Genomic DNA, 15,751 nt, shown 5'->3' on the forward strand with positions numbered 1-15,751 from the left:
TTTATGTCAGTGGAAAAATACATGAGAATTTATTCACTTTCTATATGAATTTTTACTTTATATTAGAAGGCCCCACTAGTAACTCATCTATGAAGAAATGTTTTCAAGCCAGTTTGGAAATTATTAAATATTGACAAAAGGTTCAGGTGGTAGTTTATAGGGGAAATGTTGAAGACACTGTGTTAGAAGTCATCAATTGCAGATCAATATGAAATGAGAGAAAACAATGAGGAAAGACTCATCAACTTTTTTTTAAAAAAATGATGTATTATGTGTCCCTATTTATATTTTTAAAATAAAAATTTATTTATTTATTTGAAAGATTTACAGGGAGACAGAGGGAGAGGTCTTTCACCCACTGGTTCACTCCCTTCACTTCCCAAATGTTCATAACTGCTAGGGCTGGGCCAAGCTGAAGTCAGGCACCAGGAGCTTCCTCGGGGTCTCCCAGGTGGATGGCAGGGTCCGAACTACTCATGAAATTTTTCACTGCCTTCTCAGGCATGTTAGCAGGAAACAGGATTTGGAAGTATGGCAGCCAGGACTTGAACTGGGACGCCATACATTGTTAGCAGTGCTTAGCATACTTTGCCACATCTTTGGCCCTTATTTACATTTTACACAGCATTCTCATGAGGGTAGCTACTAAAGGATACAGTTTATGCTTGGGTTCATGTTGTGGCTTTATCTGTCATTCAATGTGACTTTGAGCTGTTCATTTAAAGTCTCAGAACCACCAATCTAAAAAACTTAAGATAATATTTACCTGATAGGAGGTTGTGTTAAATGAAGTAGTATTTATAAGGCAGTTGGCATTGGCAGCCAGTAGGTGATCTGTCAATGGAGGCTTTATTTAGTGGAGAAAGTTAAAGGGAAAAGGTAGAGGATGGTTTACTTAAGAAATTTGGAGGCACCAGAGGGAAGACATGAGCAGATACAAATGATGGTGTAATGATGTCAGAACAAGAGTGGGTGTGTTTAATAATGTAGATGAAAAATTGATGGTTCTAGATTGAGTGGGTTACTTTATGTACAAATATTTCGATTTCTCTTCATGACACAAGCATGCTTCTAAATTCAAATGATAATCTTGACTAGTATGAATCTGTTGTAGATTAAAAAAAAAAAAAGATCAGCATTTTCAAGATTGCAGATATTAGCAGCAGAAAAGGAACTGCAGGAGAGGTGCGCAAAGAGGAGGCTTCCAGTGTTCTCCACCCTCTACAAGGTCAGGTTGTGGCAGCAAGTTGCAAAGCTTGACGGTAGAACTATTTGGAAAAGAACTGACAGAGCAGAAGCTTGTTGGGTGATCACAACAGATAGCATGAGCTCTATTGCAGTGGGCTCTGGCACTGCTCAGAGTGAAAATGGGATTTGGGAAAGGTCAGCCCAAAGAAATAGGGACTGTTGGAAGTAGGATGGGGCCAGGGAGCCGGGAGCCAGTGACTCACTTTATCAGACCCAGAGACCATGTAGGTCAGAGCCATCAGAGCTTCCTGTGGGAAAAATTCAACAAAGAGCTCTGTTGTGAAAATTGAATGGTTCCAGTATCTTTCTAATGTCCAGGAAAATAGGTTTAAAGTTTTCCATTTCCTGAATTATTATTATTTCACACTTTCTTTTGAAAAAGTTGCAAATAAATTTGAAAAGAACAAAGGCAAATTGTTTTTAAACATGCATCTTTTTCAAATGTAGTAATCCATATAAACATGATATAACCGGCTTTAGTGCTAGTAGAATTGTAGATATGGTAGATATTGACAATTGTAGATATTGTAGATATTGACAATTGTAGATATTGACAATTAAATGTCAATATTTCATTATCTCTAGTTGCCTCCACCTGAACTAGTTTGAAAACCAACATTTTATGCCCTGACTGGCTTTTGTATTTTTTGCTGTGGAGAAACGTTATTAGCCTCAGTGAAACTGATGAGGAAAGGCTAAGACATGAAATAATCTCTTAAAAGATTAAAGGAGAACGAAATAGGGTAAATCCAAGTGTAAGAACAACGAAATAGCAGCTGCTGTTTCCTGAGTGCTCTTGAACATCTAGCTCTGTGCTAAGTAGTTTTCAAGTTTCATTCGTCTTCACAACTCTCCTACCAGATATCATAGCCACATTAGACAAATAAGAAAGGGAACTCAAGATTAGCTCAAGGTCACATAGCTGGTAAGCCATGGGTAAGACTGATTAAACCCAGGTTTTCTGACTCCAGCGATGATGATGACCTTGGAATGTTTCTTTGTGTGTAACACTGAGTGTTAAAATACAATCCTTTTTTGTGTGGTTGAAGTAAGATAAAAGGGCAGACGTTCAGCCTAGAGGTTAGGACACCAGCATCCTGGGCCTGGTGCAATGGTGCAATTGGCTAATCCTCCTCTTGCAAGCGCCGGGATCCCATGTGGGTGCCAGTTCATGTCCCTACTGCTCCACTTTCTTTCCGGTTGCTTGCTTGTGGCCTGGGAAAACAGTGGAGAAAAGCCCAAAGTCTTAAGACCCCACATCTGCATGGGAGAAGCTGCTGGCTCCTGGTTTCTCATTGGCTCAACTCTGGCTGTTGCGGCCATTTGGGAGAGTGAACTAGTGGATGGAAGATCTTTCTTTCTGCCTCTCTATCAATCTGCCTTTCCAAATAAAAATAAATATTAAAAAAAAAAATCCCCTAGCAGAGTGTCTGGGTTCAACACCCAGCTCTAGCTCCTAACTCCAGCCTCCTGCTAACACAGTGTTGGTAGGCAGTGATCCCCAGCTCAAGTAGTTGGCTCCTTGCCACCCACATGGAGGTCCTGGATTGAGTTCCTGGGTCTTTGCTTCGGCCTTGCCTGGCTCAAGTTATCCTATTGAAGGCATCTGCATGGGAGCTTTGTCTGATTGTTTCTCAAATAAATAAAACGATTTTCCAATGTGAAGCCCACTGTTCTTCCTATATATGTACACACATTCTGTTTCATACACCAGAGTGGGAAATGGAATTAATGTCGTTAATCTTGGTGCAAAGTTTTGCAAAGGCAGGCACATTCCTACATGCCTGTAACCATGAACCGGATCACGATGCTGAACATTTGCAGCAATCTGAAGCCTCTGTGCTTCTCCTCCAACTGCCCCCTTACATAATCGCTGTCCTGCCTGTCTCTATCACCATAGGTTACATAGGTTTCAGTTCATACAATTTTTTTGGGGGGGGGGGAGCTATCACCAGAAGATCCTGCTTATCAGCCCATCGCCCTGTTATTTTAGCTGTCATCTCCAGAGTCAATGTGGCTCTGACTTTTCAAGTATTTCTTACAAGGACAGCTGTTAGGTATGGTTTCATTTCCAGTTTCTTGTATTGCTCTCTAATTAATACTAATCTTTCGTGTAATGGAAGATCGCGCCACGGATGGGGTAGATTCAGCTGGGCTCTTATCAGACAGATTCCTCTAGCCCAGGAGCTGCGGACACAGCTTCCCTGTTTGATGTCATTCTGTGTATCTATTTCCAATCACAGCATCTCATTAGGGAGCGGATGATCACAAAAGGTCATTTCGGTTTATGCAAGGAAGGCCAGCTCGGCAGAGGATGTAATACTGATTGCTTTGCATCATCTTGCAGCACTTGGAAAAATTTATGTCCCTCGCGCCTTCCACAGTTGACTCGCCGTTTTACAGGAGGGAGACGGGCAGAGGGGAAGATCTGGGAGGAAGAAGGAGGGGGCTGTCTGACCCCCTGTCCTTCAGGAAGCTGTAACAGTGGCTGTCCCGCTGGCTGACTAACCCACATCCCTTCGGAGCCAGCGGGGCAGTGGCAGGCAGTGGCTCCCCGCTGTGGCCGCCCACCCTCCCCAATGACCGCCCACCCCCACCCCAGCAGACAGCCTCCCCCTTCTCTCTCCGTGCCCATCCCTGCCCGCCTGGTGGATGTTGGGTTTTGTTTGGTTGTGGCTCCTCACTCGGACCCCCACCACAACCAACTGTGGCTTTGTGAGGCAGTCGACCACGGCTCGCTGAGAACCAGAGGAGGAATGCCCGGACACTTGTAGGCTGCGGCGCCTCGGAGAGGGACGTGTGCCTAAGGGGACCCGGGGTGGGGGCGCGGGTGGGCACCTTAGGCGACCCAGTAGGTTGACGGACGGGGTTTTCTGATCATCAAAGCAGCAGGTCGAGCCCTCAAGTGGGCGCACGTGACAGCGGCAGCCACCTCGAGAGTGACATCACCCTTGGGGGCGGGGCCCCACGGTGTAGGGCCTTGTCAGCCCCTGCGCTTCTTCCCCTTGTCCCCCCTTCAAGCGCAGCCCACCTTTCGGACCAAAGCCACCCCGCCCTTCTCCGCCCCGGGAAAACGGCAAATGCCCAGCCACTAGAGCGCGCCGGCCTTCTCCCGCCCTCGCCTCCCCTCTCTCCCTCAGCGGCTCCTGGGGAGGGGGAGGGGCGGGCGGGGGCGCGCGCCCCACCACGCACGCGCCCCCACGCACGCGCTCTCCCTCCGCGCTCGCGCTCCTCCCCACCCCGGGCCGGAGGGGGCGGGGCGGCGGGCGGCCTCCGAGGGGGCGACGCCCCCGGCGCGGCGGCGGCGGCGGCGGCGGCTGGCCGAGCGCGGGTGGCAGGGCCCGCTGGCATCAGCAGCCTCCCGCGAGCCGCCCGCCCAGCGGGAGCAGCCGAGAGCGCCGCGAGCGCGGGGCCGCGGGCTGCCGGCGCCTCCCTCCCTCCCTCCCGCCGCCGCCGCCGCGCCCTCCGCGCCTCCTCCGGGCGGCCCCGCCCCCGATCCCATCCCCCTCGCGCTCACCTCCCGGCTGTGCCGCGCGCGAGGCGGAGCGAGGCGCCCGCCGCCGTGCTGAGGGGCGAGAAGGTGGCCCCCGCGCCGCCGCTGACAGGAGCTCCGCCGCGGGCTGTGCTCGCCGGCCGCGAGGCCCGCCGCGCTGGACCCGGGCGCAGACCCACCAACGGGGCGTCGGGGGTGCAGCGACGGGCTCTGGGAATCGCCGGCGGACGGCGCGATCCTCCTCACCGGAGACCCCGGGGACTGGGGCTTGACCCTGGCGTGCAGCGATCCCTCCCTCAGAGCAGCAGGTAAGAGCCCGAGGGAGCCGGGAAAGGAAAGGTCGCTTCCCTGACAGGGGCGTCCGCCTGCAAAGCCTCGGCTTGGGGAGAGGGGCGGGGGGCGAGCGGGGAGACGGCGAACCGGGCAGCGGAGTGTCCCCCTCCCGGGTCCGAGGCGTGGAGAAGGCTGGCTCCCACGGTGGCACGAGGGGGTGACTCCAGATGGGTCCGCCATCGACCACTGGGCTGTTCCCGAAGCTGTCATGGAATTTGGTACCTAGAGAGCGTGTGGATGACGGGGACCGAGGATGGGATGCGAGGCACATTGCTGAACGTGGCTGGGAAGGTGGTGCAGAACGAGTTGCAAAATGTGGCCCCAGAATGCAGCATCAAAGTAGTTGTGAGATGTGCCAGGTGAGGCACAGGATGGGCTGGCCTGGGTGTCGTTGAAATGCTCGGTGGAGGTGTTATTAGTGAGGTGAGGAATTCCTTTGGGAAGGGAGGTGTAGTATAATAAAAGATTAATAAGGCTCATGGCTAGATATTTTACTACGGGGAAATCGAGAGGAGCTGTCATTCCCCACCCCCCCTTTTTGAGATAAAGTATCCACGTGAAAGAAAAAAAAAATTGCAGCTGGTTGTAAGAGGGGAAAGAAAAAATCGGACTGAAATAATTGCAGGCTTGGCCGTGAGCACCCAGAGCAACTGTCTTCTGTTGCAGGTGTGGAATGTTTAAAATGGTTTTCACTAGGCGTGAACAATGATCATTAACATTGGGAAGAAGATTTGATGTTGATGGGTGTCTTTTTTTGCTCCTCTCCAGGAAAAATGAAAGAAAAAAAAAAAGACAAACAAAACCCTTTGATTGTAATTGTGAGTTCATTAGGCAAAGGGAAGTATGTGTCATATGCACTCCTTGCTTGGTTTTCCATAGGTGAAAATATCTGGAATGAGAAAAACAAAACAATATGGTGAACAAAAGGGATACATTTTCAGGCATTTTGGGAGGTTGGTGCCAAAAGCTAGTGCAATGGTTAATTATGGAGAATGGCAGTAGGGAAATATTCTTGTGTGTTCTTGCTGTTAGGTTGGTGAAATAGGAAAATCACCGGGAAACAGCAGGTTGACATAAAGAACAACAACATGGACACTGCCAGTGGAGTGCCTCTTGCAGCGTTTCCCAGGTAGACCATGCCAGGAAAGGGAGCACAAAAATGCAACGTTCAATATTCCCTTTCTCCCCCTATGCCCGTAGATGTAGATGTGTACATAGCCATGTCTTTATCCACAAGCTGCAAAACACGGTAACTTCCATTTAAGAGCAGCATCTGTGTCTTCAGAGGATTGCCAGAACATAGCTGGAATGTCTGAAGTCACAAAAGACAGCTCGGTGAGCTATTTATAATATCACTTATATGTATACATACAATGAGTGTGTGTTGTGAAACAAAAGCAGAAATATCTGCATGTGTACATTTGAATGTGTCTAATTAATGACGATTATCATCAACACTGCGCAGTGTTTTGTATTATTATGGGGAATTTGATTTACTTTTCTGAATATTCTTATTATAGTAATTTGCTAGCCAATCTAAAAATCTATACTGATTGGCTTCCCCTTGGACCCAGTTGGATTCAGTCATTGGGGTCTCACTTGGCTGTACAGATGAAGCTGGATTTCCCCTGGTGACTATTTGGGGTTTGAGGTGTTTGTCTGCCCCTGCCTCGCTCACCTTGAGCCTCCGTTGGGGTAGAGGAAGGGCCGAAGGAGAATAAAGAGCAGCTCTCCCGGGTCTTCCTGTCTTGTTCCCACTGTAAGCCATGTGTACTGCCACCCCCTGCTGTCTGTAGGAAGAGGTGTTGCACTGGCCCCATTCTCTTCTTGTTATCACTGCCCCCTTGTGTAAGGGAAGACATTGATAGTTGCACTTTTGGGAACCAAGCCTCAGACTGTTCTGGAGAGAGCAGCTATGGCAGTTTATTAATCACCCCTTCTCCTTGGAGTTGCAGGGCTTTAAACTTGCAATTCTCAGGCTTCCTACTTCATAGTCAGTAATTCTGATAGCTGGTAACACTCTCAGGATGTTCAGACAGATGGCACAGGACCACAAGCAGTAGTAGTTCTAAGCGCCCACAGGAATGAATAGCACCTATTTACTTCCAGTATTGTTATACATCTTTTCAATTGTTTTATTTTTTTTTAAAGAGCTAGACCTCTCAACAGATTTTTAAAAATCTTTTACTTTTTATTATGTATTTTAAGAGATTTTATTTATTTTTATTGGAAAGACAGATTTACAGGGAAAAGGAGAGACAGAAAGATCCTTTACTGGTTCATTTCCCCTATGGTTGTAACAGCTAGAACTGAGTCAATCCGAAGCCAAGAGGCTGGAGTTTCTGAAGAGGGAGCTGGATGGGAAGCAGGGCAGCTGAGACGTGAACCAATGCCCATTTGGGATGCTGGCACTTGCAAGGGGAGGATTAGTCAGACAAGCCATCATGGCTTAGCTGAAATGCAGAGTAACAGAAAGGAGAGACAGAGAGAAGGAGAGACAGAAAGAGGTCTTCCCAAATGGCTGTCACAGCCTAAGGTGAGCTGAGCTGAAGCCAGGAGTCAAGAGCTTTATCCAGGTCTCCCATGTGGTTGCAGGGCCTTGAGCCCCAAGTCCAGCGCTTTCCCAGCTGTAAGCAGGGAGCCGCATTGGAAGTGGAACAACTGGGACATGAGCTGAAACCGTTACAGTATACTGGTACCACAGATGAAGGCTTAGTCTGCTGCTGCATTGGCACTGGCCCCCATTAGGCAAGCTTTAATCAGATCCAGAACCCTCAGGAGTATGTGTTCATATTTCTGTTATACCAGTGAGAAACTGAATGAGAGGTTAATAAGTTTACCCAAGAATATATAGCTAAGGAATGCAAGACCTGAGTCTCCGTGTAGGAGCTCAGCCTCCAGATTTTTCACCAGTGTATGAGAAAGGGTACTTTAAGCAGTGTGTGAAAGCTGAAATCCAAAAGAATCCCATCATGGTGCAGAAAAAATAAAATCCATGTGTGAGTTTTTTGCTACACATAATTTTCATGAAGTTTATGAAGCTCCGTTATATAGTATAGAAAGGAATGTTAAAATGCATGATAGCTGTCGTAAGGCAAACTGCTGTGGATACAGGTAAATCTGGTACTACACATGTAAATGTGAAGCCTCTATATACATAAATATAATTGCAGTGTAAACATTTCTTTTTATTAAGATTCATTGGGGGGAGGTGTGCCTGGCATGATGGCTCAGTGGCTAAAATCCTTGCCTTGTAACGTGCTGGGATCCCATATTGGTACCAGTTTTTATCCCGGCTACTCCAGTTCCCATTCAGTTCTCTGCTTGTGGCCTGGCAAAGCAGTCGAGGGCAGTCCAAAGCCTTGGGACCCTGTACCCACGTGGGAGGCCCAGAGGAAGCTCTTGGCTCTTAGCTTCAGATTGACTCAGCCTTAGCCTTTGCAGCCACTTGGGGAGTGAGCCAGCAGAACGCAAGATCTTTCTTTTTTTTTTTTTTAAAGATTTATTTTTATTATTATTTTTTTATTGGAAAGGCAGATATACAGAGAAGAGAGACAGAGAGGAAGATCTTCCGTCCGATGATTCACTCCCCAAGTGAGCGCAACGGGTCGATACTATGCCGATCCGAAGCCAGGAGCCTCTTGCGGGTCTCCCATGCGGGTGCAGGTTCCCAAAGCTTTGGGCCGTCCTCGACTGCTTTCGTCCTCGGCTGCTTTCCCAGGCCACAAGCAGGGAGCTGGAAGGGAAGCGGGGCTGCCGGGATTAGAACCGGCGCCCATATGGGATCCCGGGGCGTGCAAGGCGAGGACCTTTAACCACTTGCGCCACCGCGCCGGGCCCCGCAAGATCTTTCTTTCTGCATCTCTTTCTCCCTTAAATCCAACTTTGTGGGCCTGGCACGATGGCCTAGCAACTAAAGTCCTCACCTTGAACGCACCAGGATCCCATATGGGTGCTGGTTCTAATCCCGGGAGCTCCACTTCCCATCCAGCTCCCTGCTTGTGGCCTGGGAAAGCAGTCAAGGACGACTCAAAACCTTGGGATCCTGCACCTGTGCTGGAGACCCAGAAGAGCTCCTGGCTTAGGATTGGTGTAGCACCAGCCATTGTGGTCACTTGGGGAGTGAATCATTGGATGGAAGATCTTCCTCTCTCTCCTCTTCTCTATATGTATCTGACTTTGCAGTAAAAATAAAATAAATCTTAAAAAATCTATCATTCCAATAAAAATAAATAAATGTTAAAAAATTTCATTTTTTTTTTTGAAAGGCAGAATTAGAACGTCCATTTGTTCATTCACTTCCCAAGTAACTCGAAAGGTCAATGTTGTGCTAAGACAAATCCGTTTCTAGGAGCTTCTTTCAGGTCTCCCACATGAGTACAGAGTCACAAGTATTTGATCCGATTTCTACTGCTTTCCCAGGTGCATTAGGGTGCTAGATCAGAAATGAAGTACCCTGGCCTTGAATTGATGCTCACATGGGGTGCCAGCCTGTTGTGCCACAATGCTGGACCCTGATCTCCTTAGCAAATTGCTTTATAATTTATTTATGTGGCTTCAAGTAGGAGAATCCATATCTTTTATGTGATCAAGGAAAAATGATGATTACTTTTGGGGGGAATTTGGGATAGAAAAAGTTTCAATTCCTCTGATGTGTGTTAGTGTATATATAATGTATATACACACACTCATACACATTCTATCTTTAAATGTACCAATAAACCTTTACTACCCACTTTCCCTAGGAAAATTAAGGAGACTGTCAGATTTTTTCTACGCAGATTTCTATGATATTTTACTTGTATTAAAAAGCGATTCACAGAAATGGATTGGATACACACATATAGTTTGCTTATTTTACAAGCACTTAAATACTGCCTTATGGATAATCACTATATAAAAAATATTTGTAAGCACGTGTAAAGCATAAAGAATAATAATACAGCCAATATTCACTTAGCTTTCACTCAATTTAAGAAATGGAACATTACCTCTCACAGGTGTGCCATTTATTTTCTTAGATAAACTCTTTCTGCCATTCTTTTCAACAGAAATATTTCCTGATTATGCTGTGAATCCTTTGTTTTGTCTATGAATGTTTGGATATGGGAGTTCACTGTAATCTGATTATGGCTAAATTTTATTCAGAATATATGTATATATAATTTAAATTATGTACTAACATTCTCATAGACTGACCATGTTCTGTGTTTGTAGTTCATTTTAGCATTTATCTTTTTAAAAATATTTATTTTGATTGGAAAGAAAGATTTATAGAGAGAGGGAAAGTCAGATTTTCCATCCATTGGTTTACTCCCCAAGTGGCGCAATGGCTGGAGCTGAGCTAATCTGAAGCCAGGAGCCAGGAGCTTCTTCTGGGTCTCTTACATAGCCACAGGATCCTAAGGACTTGGGCCATCCTTGGCTGCTTTCCCAGGCTACAGGCAGGGAGCTGGATGGGAAGTGGAGCAGCTGGGACATAAACAAGTGCCCAAATGGGATCCTGGCATTTGCAGGTGGAAGATTAGCCAATAGAGCCATCTTTATCAGAAATATTTACTAGCTTTGTTAAGACTTAGTCAATTATTTCCTTTTTCCATCATTGATTTCTGACTGCTTTCCCCCCTACTTTCCCATAAGTGCCTTTGCTCTTTCAGTATTTTCTAAGGGAGTCTGTGAAAGCTGAATGGAGAACGAAATAGATCCTTTCTAGAAAGAAATATCCTGACCTTACAGTTCTAAAGGAGGATTCTGGAGATGGTTTCTACTGATTGGAAATATGGCAGCACAAGTATGCAAAAAAGCTACATTAAAATTCTGTCATTGTATTTCTTGCCTTCTACAGTGGAATTAAAGCTGAATCTGATACACACTGATTGGGCATGTAGTCACATCACAGTGGGCTGAATTTATTCAGAATCACCGCTGTTAGCTGGAGTGTTTTTGTGGCTAGTACCCAGAATTTATTTCAAGAGGTGAGGAGATGGCTGTTGCAGATGGCTGTTTACTTTTTTAGTACTAGTCTAATAAACAAAACAAATATAAATGAATTTGGAAGCAGTTAAATTATTTGAACATTTCTCTTTTTTCTGAATGGAGACTTAGCATTGTCATATTTGTTTAATGTGCCTGTAGTCACCAAGTAATTTTCGAAGATTAATATTAAAATGTACATGGCTCAACTTTTACATTATAGTACTGTTTCTTTACTGACTAGCCATTGTTCCTTTCCCACAGCTTTGGTAGGATACTGTTTTCTTGTGTTAGCACCATTCCAGTATTGTTCTGTTGTCTGTTGTGTAATGCTTGCCATCTTCGTACGTTATCTGTGTGGCGGGGTGGGAAGCATCCAGCTCATGGGCCACATAAGGGCTGTGGAATTGGTTGGTCTAGTCCTGTCAAGCAATTGCAGGTGGGAATCAAAATTCAGTAAATGTATAGCAGACTCAATTTTTAACTACACTGATTTGTATGGCCGCAAGCAGAGAAAAGCTCCCCATCCCCAAGTCAAGATTCACAGGGAGAATCCGCCCTCCTCGACGATCTTTCATCCGATGGTGAAGTCCCCAGAAGACTGCAGTGGCCAGGGCTGGGCCAAACCTGTTCTCTCTCTTTCTCTCTCTCTCCCTCCCTCCCTCTCTCTCTCTCACCTTCTCTCTTTCTCTCTCTCCCTCTGTCAGCTTTATTTATTTATTTGAAAGGCAGAGAGGGAGAGGCAGAAAAGGAGATGTTGTGCTCACAGGTTCTCTCTGCTAGGGCTGGATCAGAAGCTCCGTGCAGGTCTCCCATGGGAGCTCCAGTGTCTCAGCCCTCCCCTGCTGCTTCCCCGGGTGCATTGGCAAAGAGCTGGATGGGCAGAAGAACAGCTGGGGCTCAACCAGTGTCCTGCTATGGCCTGCCAGCCACACAAAGTGGCAATTTAACTTGCTGCACCACGGTGCTAGCCCTGCTATCATTCCAATGACAACTTCTTATCCATAAATTTGTTTCTACTTTTTTCATAATATCAGCATGATAGGCTCAGAGAGTCCTTGAGCCAAATACTGTTATTATTTGGAGAAAAGGCACTATATAAATATGCTGTACAAATAAAATTATAATACCATGAAAACTGTAAGTTTATTTGATAGCATCTCTTATAGTAGCTCATGTTAGATGAAGATTGTTTTAGATTGTTTAAAAATGAGGAAGTAAGTGTATGTGTGATGGAGAGTTACATGTATGTTTGATGAGTCTTTTAAAAAAGCCATCAGATGGGGCCCAGCGGCATGGCCTAGCAGCTAAAGTCCTCTCCTTGAATGTGCCGGGATCCCATATGGGCACCGGTTCTAATCCTGGCAGCTCCGCTTCCCATCCAGCTCCCTGCTTGTGGCCTGGAAAAGCAGTCGAGGACGACCCAATGTTTTGGAATAATGTACCCATGTGGGAGACCTGGAGGAAGTTCCTGGCTCCTGGCTTTGGATTCAAGTAGCACCAGCCATTGTGGTCACTTGGGGAGTGAATCATCGGATGAAAGATCTTCCTCTCTGTCTCCTCTTCCTCTCTGTATATCTGATTTTGTAATAAAAATAAATAAAATTTTTTAAAAAAGCCATCAGATGGGGCCAGTTTGATGACTCAGTTGGTTAATTCTTTACTTGCAAGGATTTGGATTGCATATAAGTGCCGTTTCATGTCCTGGCAGCTCCACTTCCCATCCAGCTCCCTGCTTGTGGCCTGGGAAAGCCGTGGAGGATGGCCCAAAGCCTTGGGACCCTGCACCCGCGTGGGAGACCTGAAAGAAGATTCTGGCTCCTGCTTTGGATCGGCTCCAACCATTACGGCCATTTGGGGAATAAACCAGCAGAAAAAGATTTTACTTTCTCTGTATCTCCTCTTTTTTTGTAAATCTACCTTTCCAATAAAAATAAAAAAATAAATCTTAAAGGAAAAAAAAAGCCGTCAGAGACGTAGGTTAAAAGAAGAGTTTGAGTGCTTACAGTTGTATTTTCCCGCTATGTGGTCCTTTTTGTTTCTTTTAGCACATCTTCAAGTAGTAAAATTCAAGTTGAAGAACAGGAAATTTGAATTTTAGAAGACCAAATAGGTGAGAAAAGTTTCTGAGAAGTACCTATCATATTTCAGAAAGTCCTAATTAAATAATTATAGTATCATAATTATTTCTTGAAACAACTTTTTTTTTTTAAAGATTTATCTATTTGAATGGCAGAGTTACAGAGAAAAGTGAGAAAAGCTCTATCATCTACTGGTTAAACCCCCAGAAGGCTGCAATGGCCAGGGCTGGGCCAAACTTGTAGTTGAACCTGCACCCATGTGGGATTTGGCACTGCAGATGGCGGTTTTTTACTGGCTGTGCTCCAGCACTGAACTCACAATTTTTTCTGTTAGATCAGTTTACTAAACAACAATAATACAAAGCAAAATTTATAGATGTAAACTCTGGGTAATTGTCAAGTTGGTTTTTTTTAAAGAGTTATTTATTTATTGGAAAGTCAGATACACAGAGAGGAGGAGAGAGAGAGGAAGATCTTCTGAACGCTGATTCACTCCTCAAGTGGCTGCAAAGGCCAGAGCTGAGTCAATCCTAAACCAGGAGCCAGGATTCTTTTTCTGATCTCCCACGTGGCTTCAGGGTTCCAAGGCTTTGGGCCGTCTTCCACTGCTTTCCCAGGCCACAGGCAGGAGGCTAGATGGGAAACGGGGCCACCAGGATTAGAGCTGGCATGCTTATGGAATACCAGTTGTGTATAAGGCAAAGAGTTTAGCCACTAGGTTACTGTGCCAGGTCTGTCAAGGTGATTTTTAAGTGTATTTATTTGTAAGGCAGAAAGAGGTGCTTGCGAAGGGAGGATTAGCTAATTGAGCCATGCCACTGGGCCCTTCTGCAGAATTTTCTAGTGGCTCCTAATCTCTGAAAGAATACAGTGAAAGCTCCTTGTCAGCCCATGGGAATCCTCCATGGTGTCCCGCCTTGCTCTCTGCACTCGTTACCTGCCGTTTTTATGCTTCAGCAGTGCTGAGCTAACTGTGATTCCTTTGATGCGTGATTCTCTCACCTTTCAGGGCTTTCCATGTGAAGTTCTCTTTGCATAGACTATTCTTCCGATTGGTTCTCTGGGAAAACTGTTGTTAAGTTATCAGGTCTGGGCCCAAAGAATATCTTTGTGTTTGGGTGCGCTATCCTGTAATCTCTTCTTACATCTGGTAAATATACACATTATCATATTTGTCTGACAGTGATTTAATTATTTATATGACTATCTCATCATTAGACTGAGTTTTTAAGCTCCACTAAGATTTCCCATTCATTATATTTTTTAAAAGATTTTATTTATTTTTATTATAAAGTCAGATATACAGAGAGAAGGAGAGAGAGGAAGATCTTTCATCCGATGCTTCACTCCTCAAGTGACCACAACGGCTGGTGCTGTGCTGATCCGAAGCCAGGAGCCAGGAGCCAGGAGCCAGGACCTTCTTTCAGGTCTCCCACATGGGTGCCGGAACCCAAGGCTTTGGGCCATCCTTGACTGCTTTCCCAGGCCACAAGCAGGGAGCTGGATGGGAAGTGGAGCAGCCGAGATTAGAACCAGTGCCCATATGGGATCCTGGTGCGTTCAAGGTGGGGACTTTAGCTGCTAGGCTATCATGCCAGGCCCTAATTTCTCATTCATCATTTTTGATGTTAGCGTAATTGTTCTTAGTAGGTGCTCTTTATCTATAATGAGTAAAGATTGTTGACAGTTCTTTTACCTTTGAAACATTATCTCTTGTGGAATTAGAGGGCATTTTTACATCAGAAGTTAGATTTAGACACCCTATATGTATAAACATACCTGTACATACACTATTGAAAATACTATACACAAAACTGTAGTCCAGCACCAAATCCAGCCCATTCTCTCTCTTTGTCTCTCTCTTTAAGGATTTATTTATTATTTATTTGCAAATCAGAGCATCAGAGGTGGGGGTAGGAGGACAGATCTATCTGCTGGCTTCTCTCCCCAGATCATTTCAGCAGTCTGGGGCTGGGCCAGGCTGGAGCCAGGAGCCAGGAGCCAGGAGCCAGGAACTCCATTTGGTCTCTTACATGGATAGCAGGGCCTTTAGTGCTTGGACCATCTGCTTTCTTCCCAGGCACATTAGCAGGGAGCTGTGTAAGAAGCTAAGCAGACAGGACTCCCGCCAGTGCTCCTGGAGTTGCAAGTGGTAGCTTAACCCACTGAACCACAGTGCTGGCCCCCCATTGTTTATTTTTGAATGACCTGCTGGAAGCTAAGAATGTTTTTACATTTTTTTGAAAGGTTGAAAAAATATCAAAAGAAGAGTAATACTTCATGATATGTGGAAGTTACAGTAAATTTAAATTTCTGCCTCCATAAAGTTTTATTGGAATAGATTATTTATTTCCATATTGGCTGTGGTTGTTTTCAGGTACAGTAGTAGAATTGAGTAGTTTCCAAGACCATATAATCCACAAAGACTAAATATTTGAAAAAGCTTGATTATTGTGTAGTTTGTGCCCACTAAATATTCATTAAATATCATGGGCTGGAGATTTACCAACTACCAGTATTGAAGGCCTTTGCAGGACACAATTGCTTCTATTTACTGGGAAAAGACGGCTGCTTTTCCTCAGTGTGGAGTTATATGAGAGGTCTCTGTTTTATCTGCTTACAA

General features: G+C 45.4%; 1 protein-coding gene across 1 annotated transcript in view; it reads left to right on the forward strand.

Moving 5' to 3' along the window:
- The first annotated feature begins 4,948 nt into the window (after positions 1–4,948).
- The window catches only part of TANC2 (tetratricopeptide repeat, ankyrin repeat and coiled-coil containing 2), a 280,763-nt gene continuing 269,960 nt past the window's right edge, over positions 4,949–15,751 (forward strand). Inside the window, exon 1 of the mRNA XM_040989463.1 lies at positions 4,949–5,049. The gene's annotated coding sequence lies outside the window, so the exon portion shown is untranslated. The remainder of the gene's footprint in view (positions 5,050–15,751) is intronic.

The sequence above is a fragment of the Ochotona curzoniae genome, unplaced genomic scaffold, assembly GCF_017591425.1.
Source record: "Ochotona curzoniae isolate NIBS_2020 unplaced genomic scaffold, NIBS_Ocur_1.0 contig_523, whole genome shotgun sequence".
NCBI lineage: Eukaryota > Metazoa > Chordata > Mammalia > Lagomorpha > Ochotonidae > Ochotona > Ochotona curzoniae.